The sequence below is a fragment of the Misgurnus anguillicaudatus genome, chromosome 22 (genome assembly GCF_027580225.2).
Source record: "Misgurnus anguillicaudatus chromosome 22, ASM2758022v2, whole genome shotgun sequence".
Lineage (NCBI taxonomy): Eukaryota > Metazoa > Chordata > Actinopteri > Cypriniformes > Cobitidae > Misgurnus > Misgurnus anguillicaudatus.
The window spans coordinates 8,817,603-8,834,074 of NC_073358.2; the positions used below are offsets into that span (position 1 = coordinate 8,817,603).

Genomic DNA, 16,472 nt, shown 5'->3' on the forward strand with positions numbered 1-16,472 from the left:
AATAAAGATCTAGCTGTTTATTGTTCCTCAAAAATATAAACTGTGAACGTCATTGGCTGTATACTGTAGCTCTTATGAGAATTATGTTTTCTTTAAAGGGAAACTCCACTTAAAAAAAAATAAGGTTCATTTTTCAGCTCCCCTAGAGTGAAACATTTGATTTTCACCATTTTAGAATCCATTCAGCTGATCTCCGGATCTGGCGGTACCACTTTTAGCACATCTTAGCACAATCCATTGAATCTGATTAGACCATTAGCATCGCGCTTAAAAATAACCAAAGAGTCTCGATATTTTTCCTTTTTAAAACTTGACTCTTCAGTAGTTACATTGTGTACTAAGGCCGATGTAAAATTTAATTGTGATTTTCAAGGCCGATATGGCTAGGAACTTATTCTGGTGTAATAATCAAGGACTTTGCTGCCGTGCCATGGCTGCAGGAGGCGCAATGATAATAATAATGATATTAAAATGATATTAAAATAGTCCCCAGCTATTGAAAGTTACAGTACCAAGGGGACTATTCTCGGGCAGTGCGTAATATCATTGCGCCTGCTGCAGCCATGGTACGGCACCAAAGTTCTTGATTTGGTAATTTTTTAGCGTGATGATAATGGTCTAATCAGATCCAATGGATTATGCTAAGCTATGCTAAATATGTCAGCGCCAAACCCAGAGATCGGCTGAATGGATTCCAAAACAGTAAAAATCAAATGTTTAACTCTAGGGGAGCTGGAAAATGAGTCTATTTAAAAAAAAGTGGAGTGTCCCTTTACTACATTTTCCAAACATTATTCAAACCATCTGTGATATTACATCCCTCACTTCTGTAGACAAATTCGACTACACACTCCTCCAATACAATATTCAGCCCATATAGTCACATATTTTTTTTATTCTTTTTTCGTGCTATTATTACGAATTTTTGCATTTATTTGTGATCGTATAACGAATTCCTGTTTTCGTGTGATTATCACGTATTGGTTACTCAACTGTTTTGTCCTATTTTCTTTCCATTGTCGCTTCGGTTTAGGGTTAGATTTACATAAAATTACATCCCTAACCAAACCCAACTCTAACCCTAACGCCAGGCGACATTTAAAAAAATAAATCAGAAAAATAGTATAAACCAATATATAAAGTGACATAAAATCTAACCCTAAAACTAAGCGACAATGGGTTAAAAATAGGAAAAAGCAGTTGAGTAACCAATACGTGATAATCACACGAAAACAGGAATTCGTTATACGATCACAAAAAAACGCGAAAATTTGTGATAATAGCACGAAAAAAAGAATACAAAAAATACGTGACTATAACACGAAAATTTGTGAGACTGGGTAGACTATATTCCACCCTGTTAGGCAAAATTAATCGTCCCTAATGTTTTTATAAATATGTAACATACCTGTATAGATATTAAACAGATGTTTGAAATTTTCACAGGACAAAGAACCTCAGAAATCATAGATTGTTAAAAATGAAAAGGGACATATGACCTAATTTTGAGATAAGAGCAGCACAGTTTGTACATAATATCTGTTTTTGTTATTAGCCTGTTGGCTAATAATTAATTTATTATGTTGTAGGCATGTTTATTTAAAAAAAAACACTAATATAGTCCTATAACCAAGTACATATCTCCAATTTGTACAGATTACAAAAACCGCAAGGCATACATTTAAAACTTTTCTCTGTACGTTTTTTTAAGCACATTGAGCATATTCAATAGAAGCAGGATTCATTTCTAACTAAATAAAATTTGTACACAATTTTGGGGTTCATGGGGTTTTACCTCTAACAAAACGTGCACAAACGTAATATCATGTAAATAGCTTGTTATCTAGTCAATCACTTGTTATTTAGTCAATATTCATGTCTTCAAAAAACAGAGAAAATATATGGGACATACTCGTCCTATACAAACTGGATGTACCTGTAGTTTTATTGGAGATCCTGATATAAAAAAATAGGTTTAATGCACAAGCTCTGGATGTTGTCTATCCCTCACAGACTTGGTTTGGAATCAATAAGGCAGCGGACTGAATAAGGTGTACAGCCTTCAGATTGTCTGTTATATGCATCCCGTGACTGCACATTCTGACCTGTTATGATCTTTTTAAATGACACAATATTTTTTATTATAATTCATAACTCTGCAATGTTTAAAAAATTCTGATCCAAGCTTTCTCTTAGGATGATACAGTTATGAAATCGGATGGCATTGTAATTATCAAAGTTATAAAGGCATCAAGTTTTTAAAGTTCTGTGGTCTTAGAAGTTTATGTTTGTGTGTCAACAACCATCCCTATTACAGTATATTATCAGCATTGCTAAGAGTTCATGCCTGAATCTAGGGATGACTGTATATGATTTTTCCAAAATAATATGACCGACGCAACCTGTGACCGACGCAAACAATTCATTTACATAAATAGCTGCCTATGCTTTTATGATTTTAAATACTCCTTCAGGTATTTTCAAAAGTCCATTTGAACTTAAGTGACTTGCTTTAACTCCCTCACACGCCAGGGTTATACCCAGAGGACATTTCTTTGCCCTGTCAGTTCTTTTTCATTTAGCACTCAGTGATGCCAGGGATGATAGAGAGAGGAAATCGCTTGTGTAGTCATCTCTTCTTACATGATGATTTACAGGTTAGTATAGAGTCGTCTTTGCACTACTCGTGGTCTTTTAAGATCCTGTAGATTTCATAAATGGTTGCCATGCCAAGCTGTCAAATGATCTAGACTGTTAGAAGTGAGAGGATTTTTTCCGCACGTATAAGTTTATTTGGAATGCCAGAACAACAAATTATCCAAAAATATTGTTTGCCAAGCCATGCTATTTTAAATTTGCTGGAAGAAATAAAAGACGATCTGAAGCCCTTAACTAGGAGGAGTCACGCAGGTGGTTCAAAACTTCTTTCAACACTTTATTTTTTTGTCTTCCGGTTCTTTTCAGTCTACTGTGGCTTCGTTAGCTGGAATTTCACAATCCGCATTTTCACCAGCGTTGTCTGTGGTACTAAAGCCACTGATGAAAATAGTACATCAGCATATAATATTCCTAAATTGCCCCGAAAGCTCTTGATACAATAAAAGAGAGTTTTCCTGCCATGTCGGGTTTCCCAAATGTGCTTGGATCAATCGATGGAAAACATGTTCCAGCCAACCCAGTATCACGAAATTACATACCTATAGTCACGTAAAATTGTGAGTCTCCTCCGTGACACTGACATGCTTTTCCGACTTTTTACGTGAACTTCACACATTTCTGTTCACATGTTACTGTCACGTATTTGTTTCTCAACTGTTTTGTCCTAATTTCTTACCATTGGTTCTTCGGTTAGGGTTAGATTTACATGAAAGACGTCCTTACCCAAACCCAACTCTAACCCTAATGCCAGACGACAATGGTTTAAAAATCATAAAATAAAAAAGAAATCATGAAATAAGGTATAAACCAATACTTAAAGTGACTTCCTAACGCAAACACCAAGGGCCCTATTTTAACGATCTAAGCGCATTGTCTAAAGCGCACAGCGCAAAGTCTAAATGGGCGTGTCCGAATCCACTTTTGCTAATTTAACAACGGGAAAAATGGTTTTTGCGCCGAGCGCATGGTCGAAAAGGGTTGGTCCTATTGTAATGAGAGTTTTTTGGGCGTAATGTGCAATAAACCAATGAGAGTCACAGCTCTCATCCCCTTTAAAAGCAAGTTGCGCTGGCGCTATGTCTAATCCCTATTTAGATGACGGACTTTGTAAACAAACTAAGCGGAGGAAGAAGATCCCCAGTTAAGATTAATGTTAAATAATTGTGTTATTTTTCACTTTGAAATTGTTATTTTTTTATTAAAACCTTTAAAACCCGTTTTCTTTTAGTCATGGAAGTAAAAAAGTAGGCTTGTAATTGCTTTAAATGTATGGCTATCCAATATCATCAAAAAATAATTTACAAGTATGTAAGATAAGGTTTGTACTCTAAAAATACTTGTAACAAACAGGAGATAAAGAATTTACAAACGGCTCTCCGCACGTTTCAGCACTTTGGACAGCGTTTTAGCAAAGAGTTTTTTTTAAGCATTACTTAAAAATGTTTTTCATCTCACCATATCCACAGGTACAGAGTCATCATAAACAATAAATCCGTGAGGTAGCATTAAAAAACATTTAAAAACAGATGCATTTGTTTAAAGCAAAGCATGTATTTACTTACCAGGCTGCAGGTGAAGCAGCTCTTTGTGCCTTCTATAACGTCTCATAATAAGTCCTCAATTATGTCCAAGAGACTCAATAATAATCTTTTACATTCAATCCTTTAATCTTTCATATTTAAAAGCATTTTGTGCTGCTGGGCATTCATGTATTTGTGATAAGCAAACCCGCGTTGTCCTCCCGTTTATAGGCACATGCGCTCTTTAAATAACATAAAACATATTGCGCCATTGACTTTAGACTTTAGACCAGGTTTTTGTTGGTCAATGGCGTAGTCTATTTTAGTTGCCTCAAAATAGCAACGCGCCAACAATGCGCCTGAACACACCTCGTTTTCAGACCAGAACGCCCATGGGCGCAAAAGGGGGCGCAAATGCATTTGCTATTTAAACAACGCGGCGCTAAACGGGAAAATTAGGGTGGAAACTAGCGCATTGCACCGGGTGTAAGATAGAGCCCCAAATCTAACTCTAAACCGAAGCGTCAATTTGAAATTAGGACAAAACAGTTGAGTAACCAATATGTGACAGTGACACGTAAACAGAAATGCGTGACATGTTCACGCAAAAAGGCGGAAAAGCGTGTCAGTGTCACGGAAAGACTCAAAAATGTACGTGACTATAGGTACGTATGTACATGACTATAGATACGGGATCTCTTAATAAGAACCTATTTTTCCTGAATGTTTTTTTCTATATCGTTATAAATGTTTCAAAATCTGAAATGTCCAAATTTGGTTCAAAATAAAAATGCTAAAACGACTACTTCATGCTATAATATCTTGCTATTTAAAATGTTAAAATAATATTGTTTCTAATGTGCACTTTATTTTTAAAGATTCAGGACCATGGAGAGCACCCAATGTTGCCCTTATTAGGTTTTAAATACTAACTGAAAAATAAATGTACACTTAACTCGTGACTGGGGTGCTAATTCAAAATAAATGTTTGGAGTGTCATATGTGTGGTTCCCTTTTCCAAAATATGTGTTCTGCATGTAAAGGGATCCTGCGTGCATCACGTGTTTTCTCAAAATAAGTGCCTGCTGCACACGCGTCAATACCGTTTATGATTAAAGAGACGCTCACGTTCACAAAATACACGCAAGACACTCCCTTAACAGTAAACTCTGATTACTAATGACATTATGCGAGTATCTGGCAAACGCAAGCGTCTCTTTTATTATAAACCCTTTAGACGGATCTGCAGCAGGCACTTATTTTGACAAGACACGTGATGTACACAGGATCTCTCAAAGCGCAGAACACATATTTTTAAAACAAAGAACCACACACATCACGGGCTACATACAGTACATGTTGTGACAAACTTTGCATCGAGCGCCCTCGAAAAAAAGATGTCACCGGCCACCACTGATTGAAACAAATAGACATTTCAGAGACGTTTAAAGCCAGTATTGTCCAAATTTGAAACTTTGAAATAGAATCCCTACACACCGCGATCGTTACATTAACAGACAATAAAATTTGTAGAGCAGAACCTTCAGAGAAAAAACGAATAATAACTTGGCAAGTTGCTAATTTTGTTGACATCGTATACACTTTAGTAATCAGCAAATACTCCCTACTCCAACATAAAAAAACGGCCATTGTGTGGCTTGTATATGTAACGTGAAAAAAATGCCTATTTGATGTGCTTGGTCTTGCGGTCATTCGACAAGTTTTCTTTTGTAACCTGGTCGTCCAGGGCGTATTTGCCCTGTGGAGCTTGTGGGGTTTCTGCCATTATGGTTTGGGCGAACTAGAATACGAAGCAGGGATTCATTCACCGTCTCAAACCGCTTTGACCAGCTGCCAAGTGTGGCTTAGAAAAAGCTTCTGTGTGTCCAGTAATTGTCTGCATTGACGCAGACAACTCCTCAAGTCCATTTACCAAGCTTGGCAAAGTCTCTTTTAATGCAGTGGTCTGTATATGGTGTTTGTTAAGTAACTGCAAGTCAATATCAGCAAGCCGTATAGTTGTTGCGTCGAGGAGTTATCACATTTACGAGATGCTGGGACTTGTGAAGCAGTTGAAATCTCGGCACACTCAGAAATAAAGGTACAAAAAGTGTCACTTGGAGAGTACCCTTTTTAAGAAGGTATACCCAAAGAGTGCATATTAGTACTTCAAGGTACATATTGGCAGTTCAAAGATACATATTTGTCCCTAAATGATACATATTAGAAGCCTTTTTAAAGGGTACTGTCCCAGTGACAGATTTGTACCTTTATTTTTGACAGTGCAAGCACTACATTCAGCAATATCATGTCTGCATCCAAACTAACAGCTAAAAACATTGTTCCTGTTTAAATGATAAAATATTATATCGTTAGACAACTTGCAATAAGCTTATAATGACATTAAGCAGTTTTTCATTGAGGCATATAGCCTAATCATCTACCTTGAGAAGAACTCTCCTGAATAATGGGTTCCAGTGAATCAATTTCATCGGCGGCTGTTACTTGCTCTCCGGTGAGCGGCAGCTGGACAACTTACTCTAAAGGCGTCAGGGGCATTTCCTCAATATGACCACCATCTGTCTTTTTCCCTGATGCTTTATTAAAAGCGACCTTTTCTTTTGTGCGTCTCCTTAGGTCATGCCATCTTTTTTTAATGTCATCAGCGGAACGCGACTTTCCCCCTATTGCATTTACCTTTACTGCAATACAGTTCCGGATGTCCTTTTTATGAGCAGTTTAGACATTGCGATTTTGAAGCATTTTACTATATACAGTTATTGGAAAGAAAACTTCTCCCTCCGCTGCCTCTCCTTGCTCTGTGTCGCCATAATTTTACCTGATAAGTTCACGCGTCTATCAGCTTTTATTTTTCGGCCTGTAGATCACATGCACCTGAGGAGCATCATATCCGCTTATTTGTGACCCTGTGCTAATTTCGCTGCTCTTAGTAGATTGCATTGGTCATTATGGAAATTAGCTGTTGCAGCTGTTATTTAATTTGCGCCTGTTTAGTAAATAACCAGCCGATATTACCACTTTCATCTGCGCTTTTTTGAAAACGCGCTCTCGCGCTTATTCCCCGTTTAGTAAATCTGGCCCCTGGTATTGTGTGACTTCTCCTAGTGACCCCTCTTTAATTTCCTCCAGCAAATAAAAAATAAATAATAACATGGCTTGGCAAACAGTATTTTTTAATAATGTGTTCCTTTGGCACACTGAAAAAAAATATTCATTCAATTTACTCCATTTTTTTTAAGGTAAGTGGTTGCAATTAATTTATTAAAGCTACATTTAAACAAAAGTTTTGTGTTTTTGTTTTTCTTTTTTTTCTTTTTTTAAATGTAGCTTAAATAAATTGATTGCGACCACTAACCTTAAAAAAATTTAGTAAATTGAATGAATCATTATTTTTAGTGCATTTCAAATCCTTAAAAATTCCTCTGCTTTGTACCATGTCCTCTATGATCTATGCAAGGCCAATGCTATCTTACGAGAATTCGTATATTTTTTACGAGTTGGCTAATTCGTATTAATTCATACGACCACATTCGTAAGTTTTGGTACGATTTGCTTTGACCCTGTGGGGTCGGTTTTGTTGTTGTTGGTTTTTTTCATGAAAATCGTAAAATTTTGCACGATTAACTTCGTATGAATTGATACGAATTAGCCAACTCGTAAAATATATACAATTTCTCATGAGATCAGGCTAGCAATGCCTCTCCTATTAGCTGCAGCCATTTCATGTGCAAAATTATTTAAGACATGCTTTTTTGGCATAAAAGGAACAGTATGTAAGACATTTATATCAATTAATCATAAAATGGCCCTGATGATATGTCACTAGACATTAAGAAATCATTTTCATTTCAAATACTTATATCACTCACAACAGTTGTCTGGCCAGGATATTGTCATTTAAAAAGTGGAGGTGCAGCCCTCAACTGATGTTTATGTTGTCATGTTGTGTATTGGCCACCAGTTGTGTGATTGCAGTACCAGTTTTAGCCACAAGTTTTGTGATTGCCGTACCAGTTTTGGCCACAAACCTACATACTGTTCCTTTAAATAATGCCGCAAATACTAGTAATATCATAAGCACAAACACTAGTAAATTGTGTTGCGTGAATCGTTTAAATAATATCCTCCCATCAATTTTGCGTCTGAAAGGGAAACTCCTAGAAATGCATACAATAAAGCAGGCGCAAAAATAATATCCACTGCGCCTCTTTAGTAAATCCTGACAGTTGTTATTTAATGCCAAAATGTGCTGGCGCAAGCTGTTAGTAAATCTGGCCCTTATTTTTTTTTAAAGGGGAATGCCAAGAATTTTTCTTGGCATTTGTACAAATAAACCATTTATTTGACTTAATACTTCAATTCTTCAATCTTTTTTGAGTGCTGAGTCTACAATTTGAATTGCAAATGAATCACACATAAGCTCTTAATAATAAAGCACCGTGAGTTGATTGACAGTTGCGCACAATGAAAATGCCCACAGATCGTCTTTTTTTGTCATATCAATATGTCAACTGCTTCCGTTTTGAACGTCACACAGATCAGCTGGTTTCTCCCCGAATATAACTCAATCTCTTCACAGTGAGAGTGAGATACTCTTGAGGGTGCTGTGAGCCGTTACTGCACTGCAGGCTTTTGTATTATACTGTATGTAGGTGTAGCATTAGACTGGAGAAACCACACTGTCTCAATAACCTGAGTGAAACCAGGACACAGCTAAACACTATGTTGGTCTGTGGGACAGTAAATATAATTTTAGCAGGCAAAATTTTCTTTTTTTTTTTTTTTGAAAAAATCTGGAACTCGTTTCTGGAACATTTACCTTCACTTACTGCAAATGAAAATTAATATTATTATTATTATTATTATTATTATTATTATTTTGTTTTTTTTTGTTTGTTTGTTTGTTTTTTGTTTTTTGTGTTTGTTTGTTTGTTTTGTATAAGAAAAAAAAAATAATTGAAGATTATGATGTTATGTGTATATGTTCTTTTCATGCAATCTTAAAGAAAATAAAGCCATAAAAAAATTATTTTTTGTGGATACATAAATAAAATAAATGTAGTGAAAAAAATTTATACGATTAAATAAGCTATTCATATTATACTGCATCTCTGAACTTAAACAGTGACAGAAAGTACTTACATAAGGGTGCGTGTGTTCTCAATGACAGCTTTCCTAAAATTATATTATATTCCTAAAATAAGAACTATCCCAATTCACCGCAGCGCTTTACAGTACTGAAAATATTGCAATGCAACACATGTGTCGTGATAACAGGTAATTAATCAAGCAGTTATTTTATATTTTAAAGGTGACATAGAATGATTGAACGGAGTATTTATCCTTGTTCTGTGATGTGACATGTAGACAAGTTTTTTTTGTTTGGGTCTGTAATGCCTTAGAAGCTTCCTAAAAACCTCTCTCAGATAGCTCTATTAGGGTGGGGGATTTTAAACAAGTGGTTTTGCACCTATTTGGCTCCCCCTACTGGCTTAACTTGCAATCTCATTACTGATTGGCTGACTTTGCTGCCACTCAAAAAATGTAGCCAATTATTTTAAAGTGGAGGGGCAGTTAGATGCCTGTGATGTCATAAGCATCAGTTTTTCAGATTGGGCTGTTTTCTGGCTGACATTTCTAAAAGATGAATTTCTATGAGACTGAGATGTTTAGCATGTTTAGCACTTTTTGTATGTTTGTGAATGTGGGTAGACTACCATTATTCAACAAAGACAAGGTAAAAATGGTTTTTCATTCTTTGTCCCCTTTAAAAGTAGGAACTTTATAACACATTATAACAGAATGTGTTAGATACGGACTACCGGCACATCCGGGAACTTGACTGTAAATTTCGTCACCGCCCCTTTTTGGGGGAAAACAAACCAGACCTTCCATTGACTTCCATTCAAAATAGTGGAACAAAGCAACGTTCGTACACAGCCGGCAGGCGTAAATAACTTATGAAATCACTCAGATTAAACATGTTGAGTAATTATCTGTCCACCCTGCCTGCCATAGAGCGCGCAAGATACATTAACACATTTAATTTGGTCAATATAAAAACATGTCCCAGTGTCAAATTTGTGTAACAACGCTATCCAGTGATTGCTGGAAAATCACTAAGGCTAGTTGTATGCCTAGTTGTATAAGTAGGTTAATTGAGGTTACTGTCTCTTTAAGACCAAATAAAGCACAGAGAAGTTTCTGACTCTATACATACACTTAAGACATAAACAAATGTTTCTTATTAGAAAAATAATATAGTGGAGATCTTTTTTGTTTGTATGTGCCCTGTCAAGAACAGAAAGATTTTATGTTCGCTTGCTTTTTGAAACGCGTCTCTCCGTGTATGCACTACTGAGTGGACTTATTAAACGAGCGCGCACACACAGATGGAGGGAGAATGGCACAGCATAATAACAGTTATCAGTGCCCAAACCTGCATACACGATATACTGATTCACGACCTCGGGAGCTAGGTAACAAATCGAGACACAGGGATACTGAAATACGTAAAAACCGCAGACATGTTGCTTCAGACCGGCACGTGCAGGTCACGGTTTCTGTTTGCGTCATCACAACATTTCGGCCATATTGTTTCAGTGATGAAAGTCTTTCTGTGGCCAAATATGCGGTGCATCCCTACCAAAAATTCTGTCATCATTTACTCACTGTCATGTCGTTACCAACCTGTAAAAATGTCTTTGTTCTGATGTCAATGGGGCCTCAATAGGTTTGGTTACAGACATTCCTCAAAATATCTGTATTTGTGTTTATCAGAACAGAGAAATGTATACAGGTTTGCAACAACAAGAGAGTGAGAATGAATTAAAAATTAATTTTCATTTTTAAACAGAACTATCCCTTTAAACCACAAACAACCACTTTGCTGCATAAGAGTTTCCTGTTTGTGTTTTCTGACCTGTTAATCATTCTCACATGATTACATCCTGTCACATTACGGCGCATTCACACGGGGCGTCAGCGTTAACGCTTCCCATTCACTTTTAATGGGTGACGTCATGCGTTGCCGAACTGAATTGTGGATCCGTCGGCGCCGCGTCAGTGTCGTTGCTCGCAGCAGAAGTTGAACATTTCTCAACTTTTCAAGCGCCAACGCGTGCGTCAGCCAATCAGATCGCCTTATGCAAATTACCTAGACAGAGCCAGCGAATTACGTTTATGGAAGAACGGAGCATGTGTAGCGGCCACTGTGATTGGCTGTTGGACACGCTTCAGACAAGCCTTCCATTAAGCGTTAACGCTTACGCCCTGTGTGAATGCGCCGTTAGTGTTAGATGTATATCTTAATATCTTTCCAAATTTTGACAATGATTGATGTATGCTGTATCTTGATATTTTTGCTTTTTCTACAATAATAACAAGAAGGTGACCCCCCCCCCCCTTTTTAATGGACCAACCAAATAATGCACTTTGTAACACTTCAGAAAGATCCAGCAGATGTTATTATACAGTAGATACTTTTTTGTGTTGTTTATGTGCTTAAAATAACTTCAAAATCTGTGATCAGTCAGTATGATGGTAGTGAATGTTTATTAAAATGAGGGTTGGGAATTGTTCTCTCACTTAATGGAATACAATCATTATTTATTCCCTACTGAGGTGTGTAGGTTATTTCCATAACCTTTAATATCTTTCATTGTCACTTAATTTGATGGGTCATTTAGAGATATTGTTTTTTCCTTTGGAGTACTGTAGGTAAACTGGAGCAGTTCCCTGCAGAATACAGTTGATGTTTAAGAGCCAAAGTTTTGACACGGTTTTGGCAGAAGCAACTGCAGAAAGCTTTTAACCCAATTATTTTGTCTCGGTGAATAGAAATGCATACAGCAGAATCTCTTACTTTAGTTCACTTTGCTGATTTGCTGTCAGCTACTTTCAGAACAAATCTTAATTTTCTCATAGCTTAATTAAAAGTATAGTTCACCCAAAAAAAATTAGATTCTGTCATCATTTCCTCACCCTTATGTTGTTTTAAACCTGTATGAGTGCTTACCATCATTTATCAAAATATTTTCTTTTGTTTTCAAGAAACTTGTGTAAATGATGACAGAATTTTCATTTTAGGGTTTATCTCTTTAATTGGTAGACGATCCTGTTAGCTGTGCTAAGGTTTTGGGATCTCAAAACGCATCTACCTATTTTCTACTGCAGTAAAAGCAGATACCTGGGGATAATGTGGACATGAGACCACTGAAAGGTGACCCAATAAACAGGGGCGCTGTAAATTGTCTAGTTTCAAACATTGCTGAAAAAATTGGGATAATGCTAGTATACACAGGGCTCCAGACTAACTTTTTTCACTAGGAGCACAGTGGCCCCCAACTGAAAATTTTAGGGGCGCAACCAGAAAATTTAGGGGCACATACCGTAAATCAACATGCTAACCAAATATTCACATTTCTACTAAGTAATACACTGTATTACTAATAAATACTTTGATGATAGATGCAGAAAGTACAATGTGCTGTTTTAAATTCAGTGTCACATTACAAAAAAAGGTCAAATTTACTGGTCGCACATGTGCAACTGGATGTAAAATTCAGTGGCACACTCTCAAATTTTGGTGGCAAAATGTCACCATTTGGTGGCCAGTCTGGAGCCCTATATACATATAACAAAATATGTATTAGTTTGCTATAGAAATTTTGGATATTTTAATGCAAATTCTTAAATATTGTGACTCTGAAGGAGCATGAATCGGCTGTTTTTAATGTTTTATACTGTTGCCTGAGGTCTACCTACTGTATGATGTTTGCGTAGTTTTTACGATCAAAAACATCAAAAGCAATATGTAATATGCTATTTTCTACACTGATTTTGAGGCTGGCTCGAGATATGCTCTGTTTTGATGGGCGGGCCGCATTGAAGACCTGGATGTAAAGGCCCACTGCTATGATTGGATAGCTTCATTCCCTGCCATTACATGTGGGGGATTGATTTGAAAACCTTAATGTGTAAAAATAGCAGCCGAACACATATATGTTTGAGCCACAAAAGATTCTGGGTGCTAGAGATGATACACATAAATACGTATAGAAGTAGAAACAAAACTTTCAACTCGATGTGACGAAAATAAAACAGTCAGTAAGCACGCATAAGAATCTAAATCGGGGAAAACATACGTGTTTAGACACAGATGTTACACACAATCAGGACAGGTCAAGCAATCTCTAATAAAGCAATACTGACACAGTGTTACTTACTAAAATGTTTTACTCGCATAAGACTGCTGTGCCATTCCTGTCAGATCCAATATTGATGGTACAACATTGCTTTTCAATCACAGTCTCTGTTTTCCCCATGCGAATGGGAACTTCTTTAAAAACAAACTTCAACCACGCATTAATGTTAGATTCCAAGGGAAGGTTATACAGGGACTAGGGATGTAACAGTATTATATATTCCGTGGTATTGCGTTATGATTTGATAAAACGTTAGGTCTCCCGGGCAACACGTGTAGTTTTTTCCGGCCAAGTGGAGTGAGCGGAGGGACGCGGGAACTACAATTCCCATAATCCCATGCGTGCCACTCTGATGCCTCTCTACAATGTGGCTAGTGGCGAAGCAAAAGAAACGTGAATTTTAAATCTGATGTGTGGACAAATTTCGCGTTCGCTGTGACAAGAAACGAGAAAGGACAAAATGTGATGGACATACAAAAAACGAGTGTGAGTAAGTCCGTGAATGAGGAGAGTGTGTATGCCTTTTCTCAATTAGAAGGCTGCAGCCTCCTTAGGTCGCATATGCAGGCTGCATCCGTCATTACATGCCTAGTGTATTTAAGTAAACTGGGTATTACATTTGCAAGTCATAATCGTGTTACAACAATATACAATTAAATAAGAATAATAATCAACTTGAAAAAATTTTATATTCTGAAATAAGATGGTCTTCATGATGTATGCAGCCTACAAATGCGACCTATGGAGGCTACAGACTTCCGGTTGGGAAACGCACCCCTATATTGAGTAAGCTCACCTCAGCTCTAGGTCCAGCTACAATAAGTAAGCTGCTATTTTAACTTTTACTGGGTTGTTTTTGTTTTCAGGAATTGACTCATCTTAAAACCCATCATCTTTTCTTGATTCTACAATCACAACTGTTGCTTTCATAGGAGTACCAAGCATTAGCCAGTCCCTCCAGAAAAACGCGATTGTGCGATCGCGCGATATATTGCATAATCAGCCAAAGTCCGCATATTTATGCGGGGCTGTATTTTTTCCAAATATGACGCACTTTCGCCGCATTAATTACATATTTCCACGCACAAAATATGCGGGGCTTGCATGATTTCATAATCTCCGCATTTTCGTAGCAAAAAGTCACATATATATTAGCAGAAAGTTGAAAAATGTTGCATTTACTTCCCAAAAGCGCAGTCGTGTCCTCTATTGCCATGGGAACGTTATGAAGTGACGTGATTATGTGACGTGAACATCATTGCAGCTTTTGCAAGTTTCTGCAGTTTTTGCAAGTTCCGCAATTTTCGCAGATTCCCGCAATTCCATCGCATAAATTGCATAAATATCCCGCATATTCCATCCCATTTTTTAAGAAAACGTGCCACAAAATCAAGGATTTTTGCCCGCAACAATCACAAAAAAACTCTGGAAGGACTGATTAGCATTAATAATAATAATAATAATAAAAAACGGTCAATTGAGGGAGTGACTCAATTCTTAAAACCTGACTGATTGGGAGTTGTTTAAAGTTGACAAACTAAACTGAAACTTTATTTTTTATTTTATTACATGGTCTAATTATTTTTTGTCTTTTTTATGAAAATTGAAAACACTACAATACACTACACTACACTTTGTTCATTGTAATGTTCAGTCTTGTTAAATAAACAGTTATGGCAGTTTTTCCTATTCTTAATTTGTTTTTTCCTTCCTGTAAATGTTTCAATAATTACCGTACTGTGGGCATCACACCGAAATACCACCGTACCGTGAATCTTTTATACCGTTACATCCCTAACAGCGACTGTGTTCATCCACAACTGGGCACTGTACAAACGTTGGCAATCTTTAAAAACATGTTTGCTGATTGTTGGAAAGCTGCTTGCGGTTTGCTTTGCCCCACGTGTTACTTCCCTACACGCGAAACCTGTGGGCGGGGCTACAAAAGTAGTCGTTGCCATTTGACTTTGGAGGTGGTGTTTAAAATCTCTACAACGTCACACATTGGCACATTCCTGAATCTGCTGTTTGCTGGGCTTGGTGCCAAAAACTGATATATTTTAGAAACAAGGACGTTTTAAGTTCTGAAACTCGCACAATGTTTGTTTAAGTACGATGACCTCTTATATAACAAAAACAAGTTAAAATTGATTCTTTGATTCACTGCTCCTTTAAGTATGCAATGAACAAAATAGTATGCAAAATGTTTAACACGGTGGTAGAGCATTGCTTTAGCATTGCAAAAGGTCATGGGTCCAAACCCAAGGAACACAAATACTGATAAAAGATGTATACTTTATAATGCACTGTAAGTCACTTTGGATAAAAGCGTCAGCCAAATGCATAAATGTAAAATAATGGCCAAATTTTTTTTGATATGATGAATAAAAAAAGAAAATTCGGGAACTTATAAACACAGCATTTTTTTGGGGCTCTGCACTGCAAAGAATGAATGACTATTTTTGTCTTGTTTTCTAGTATATCTGAAAATTTAGATACATTTACTTTGTAAGCAAAATAGCTTAAGATATTATATATATATATATATATATATATATATATATATATATATATATATATATATATATATATATATATATTATATTATAAAAAACAAGAGGTTTATACTTAAAATAAGTAAAAATATCTGTCAGTGTGGTAAGAAAAATAAACTTAATTCCAGTTTCAACTTAATTCAATTAACTTCTTACTGCACTGACTGATATTTGTTCTTGTTATAAGTATAAACCTCTTGATTTTCATTATTTATTTCAGTAAACAAGACTTAAAATCTTAAGCCACTTTGCTTATCAAGTAAATGTATCTAAATTTAATAAATAAATTATATATTTATCCTAAAAAACAAGACAAAAATACAAACTAAGACATTCTTTTTTACAGTGTGGACTTATTCCAGGATACGGACATCTATATATATTTCTTCCAGCAACATTGATCTGATACACCATATTGTATGTGTTGAGACTGTTCTTACCCCTGACAGCCCTGATGTTCAGCTGAAATACTGTATGTCTACTATATACAAAGAGAATACATAACGTAATCC

At 36.3% G+C, this 16,472-nt stretch overlaps 1 protein-coding gene across 13 annotated transcripts in view; it reads left to right on the forward strand.

The window, feature by feature from the left end:
* kcnt1b (potassium sodium-activated channel subfamily T member 1b) overlaps positions 1 to 16,472 on the forward strand; it is a 123,154-nt gene that overhangs the window by 40,199 nt on the left and 66,483 nt on the right. The gene's annotated exons all lie outside the window — the stretch shown is intronic.